Below are 4,177 nucleotides of genomic sequence, written 5' to 3' on the forward strand. Positions count from 1 at the left end.
AAAATACAGCGACAACTAGTGGTAAAATACCCCTTTAAGACAGGTGTGTGCAACTGGGTCCCCGAGGGCCACGTGACTTTCGAGTTTTTGGAGGTTTCTCTTCTGGGGGTGGCCGATATTGGGATTTTTGGTATCGAAGTAAATACAGCGTAGTATTGATTGATACTGATTAAATACTTTAGTATTATAATTCTGAGAAAAAAAACTGTCTCAAATTGTCTATTTAAAAAAAAAAACTACAATACAAACTTAAACAGTAAAAGAAAATGATTATTATTATTTCTATTCATACTGTTTCAGAACAAAAGTCAAGAGAGTCAAACCAAAATCAAGACTAAATACCCTTCATTATTGCACATTATTTTGAAAATCAAGTCAAAGTGCGAATAGTTTAAACAATACAATCAAGACTATGAAAATAAAAACAATTCTTTCAATACAGTCTCGGAACAAACGTCAAGGGAGTCAAACCAAAAAGCAGCAAAGTAACAAAAATACAAATGCTGTATGACAATGTCAACATGACAGCTAAAATACTCTATTTTATGATCTACAAGGCGTACTCAAAACCCCAAATTTGCAGGAAATTTGAAAGTGTGCCTTATAATCCAGTGCATCTTTATAGAACCGTAAATACGGTAAATATATTTGGCAAATGCTTCTACATACTGTGACCATTTATCAATGAATTGATCCATTTTAGTTGTAAAACCAGATTCCCTAATTTTGGGTAAAAATTACACCGTGGGCTGTTATTCTTCAAAATCTTTATAAATAAAACAAGTTGTAATATTGTGACATTCCAGGTATTTGTCATGTAACATGTTGTTGACATGATGCCATTAGTATTTTTTTTCCCCAAAAATCTTTGGACCCCACTCATGGAAAAGTGTATGTACTAATAGGTCATGTATCCAAGGGTTAAGTTCAAATACTGTCTTCCCGTTTCAAATATCACGACTGGATATGTTGGTATCGATCCGATCAAGGTAAACACAGGGTAGTATTGTTTGATGCAGATCTGATACTTTTTGCTTGAAAATGTCATTGAATAGTTGAACCCCTCCTCCATTGCGTTAGCTCATCAATTATGAAAAACATAGTACAAAGATTTTAGGCACTGAAAGAAATGTTTTCTTTTTCAATTAAATAACTACATTGCAAACTGCAAAGGGACAGTGTGTATTATTTGGCGCCTCCTAATGGTTAAAGAAATCCTTCGTTAAAGAAAAAAAAAACAATTTTAGTTTAAATTATAGGGAAAAATAAATAAATTGTGCATTTTTAAATACTCATCAATTGAGGAATTGGCATTTAACTGCACAAACATGAGCTAGATGGAGCTGACATCATTGTTGACCATCTTCCTGTACCCAAAAACCTGAAAAAGGCTGGGCAAAAAAATGAAAAGAACCATTACGAATTCTGCTCACATTGAGTCTCCGTACTTGGTATTCTTCCTTGGCTTTTAAGTAATCGATTTCTGTTGTACTACCCAGAACAGTAACATCTAGTGGTCCAATAACACACACTGCCACTTTAAAATTTATAAAATAAATCTAAATATAAGTAGTTGTATTACACCTGTTTCATAACAAAAGTCAAGAGAGTCAAACCAAAACATTTTCAATGTAGCAAAACTACAAATTCTGTTTCACACAAGACAATTAAGATATCCTACATTGCTCAATATCTAGAAAATAGAGTCAGCTGTGCAAATGAAGTCAAAACACAACACAATTGATCCAATTCAAAAGTTATGTGTAAAATCTTCCAATCCACTGACATGATTATTGTGTCATGTTTACCGATTCAGAGAACCTGCGACTGCTTAATTAGCGCCAACAGCCTTGACAGCTGATTGGCTGATGCACTCTTTTTAAACCCCCGGCTTCCAAGAGGCAGCCGTCACATCGTTATGTGAACTGTTGCCACTAGCTCAGTAAGCCCTTACGTCCGACTCTGTTCCTGCCCTGCTCTTCTCTGCCTGATCTTCATTGCCAACCTGTTTCCAGACCTGACTTTGCCCCGTTCTGCCTGCCTGTTACCCGATCTGTTTTGCCCTGTTACCTGCCTACCTCCTGTTGCCGATCTCATTTCCGAACTTGACATTTACATGCTTCCATAAGGTGATATTATTCGCAAGTATAATATCAGTTTCCATTGCTACGCAGATGACACTCAACTATATCTCCCGATGTAGATCTGCCACACTTAACTGTGCAAATTTGGAGGCCTGCCTCACTGAGATAAAATAGTGGATGTCACTCAATTTCTTGCGTCTTAACTCTGAAAAGACCGAAATGTTAGTTATTGGTCCATCTAAATGCTGCGACTTATTCTTTAAAACTGCTGTGAACATTGACAAATGTCACATCACACAGAGTGACCCACTTAAAAATTTAGGTGTCACATTTGACCCCAATCTGTCCTTTCAAACACATGTGAAGAAAATTACTAGAACTGCTTTCTTCCATCTTCGTAACATTGCTAAAATTCGTCCTATACTGTCTCAGTCGGATGCGGAGATTATAGTTCACACGTTTGTTACCTCCAGTCTCGATTACTGTAATGCACTACTCTCCGGTCTTCCGATGACCAGACTCAAGAGTCTTCAGCTGGTACAAAATGCCGCAGCGAGGCTTTTAACTAGGACAAAAAAGTCCGATCACATCACCCCAATTTTGGCTAACCTGCATTGGCTCCCTGTTAGCCTGAGATGTGATTTCAAGGTTCTCTTATTATTATACAAAATCATACATGGACGTTCCCCCTCATATCTTTCAGATCTGATTTCCCCCTATGTTCCGGCCCGAAGCCTTCGTTCTGAGAGCGCCGGTCTTCTGGTGATCCCAAGAGCCAAGAAGTGTTCCGCTGGTTCGAGAGCGTTCCCCATCCGGGCACCGGTGTTGTGGAATGCTCTTCCCCCTGAGATCCGATCTGCAACCTCAGTGGAAATGTTTAAATCTAAGCTTAAAACTCACTTCTACTCTATAGCATATGAATAACCTAAACTGCTCATGTGTAATAACCTGTGAAGCCCTTTGAGACTCTTTGTGATTAAGGGCTATACAAATAAAAATGACTTGACTTGACTTGACTTGACCGCCTTTGCTCTCCAGTCCCGGCCAGCGTAATTCCCGCCTGTCTTCGATCCTCCTTGCTAGACACGGAAGTGCCATTTCTGCATCGCTCGCTCCTCTGGTTCCTTTTTTTCTCGAGTGTTACTTGTTGTCTTAGTTTTTTTTATCTTTTATGTCTTTTATTTTTTTTTATATATTTTTTTTTCTTTATAAAAAATAAGGTGTGTTTTAGTCACTTTTAGTCTCCATATTTTGTCTTTTCCTTTGTGCTTTTGGCACTTGTTTTCTGTGGCACGACGGAATACAGCAACATTAAGTGGGAAAATAATACACACTGTCCCTTTGACTTTCATATCAAGGCGAGGGCCTCAAACTATCGCCCTGGGAGGCGCAATTCGACCCAGGCCAGGAGTTTGAGACCCCTGCTCTTCAACTTTAGGTGATTCTAATGACTAGGTTTGTCCAGCTAGCTAATGAGCTGATACTCTTTCTCACCAGAGTTGAAGAAGAAAAACCTCCAAAACCATGCAGGACATCAACCCTCGAGGACTGAGTTGCACACCTCTGATTTAAGATGCCAACAAAGGTTTATTCAACTAAACTAGATTTCTGATGTTGATTAATCCGTAAATAACCAAGAAATTATTCGAGCCTCGAAAGTAAACATTTGTTCCAGCCGGAGAGAATAAAAAAAAAATTTACAGTGAAGAAAAAAACAGTAATTATTTCGAGTTGATAAGAATCAGGAGGTAGAGCAGATGTCTTGCGACCAAAGAGGACGCAGGTTCGATTCCCGGCTTCTCTAAGTTAAATGTCAAAAGTGGCCATGTGCAAGACACTGAACCCCTGATGCCCATTATATGCAGGTAGGCGTCTTGCATGGCTGCCTCCGCTATCGGTGTGAGAATGTGTGTGTGAATGAGTAAAGTGAGAAGTGTGTAAAGTGCTTTGGAGGTCCTCAGTAATTTGTAAAGCGCTCAATAAATGCATTTACCATTTATATATTGCGGACTGATCCAAGTTCTTACTGTGCCACTTCAGGGGTGCCGGAGCCCATCCCAGCTATTTTCGGGCAGTGGGCAGGGGACACCCTG

This window comes from Urocampus carinirostris, chromosome 13 (assembly GCF_059441175.1).
Source record: "Urocampus carinirostris isolate Australia breed hairy pipefish chromosome 13, RoL_Ucar_1.0, whole genome shotgun sequence".
Classification (NCBI taxonomy): domain Eukaryota; kingdom Metazoa; phylum Chordata; class Actinopteri; order Syngnathiformes; family Syngnathidae; genus Urocampus; species Urocampus carinirostris.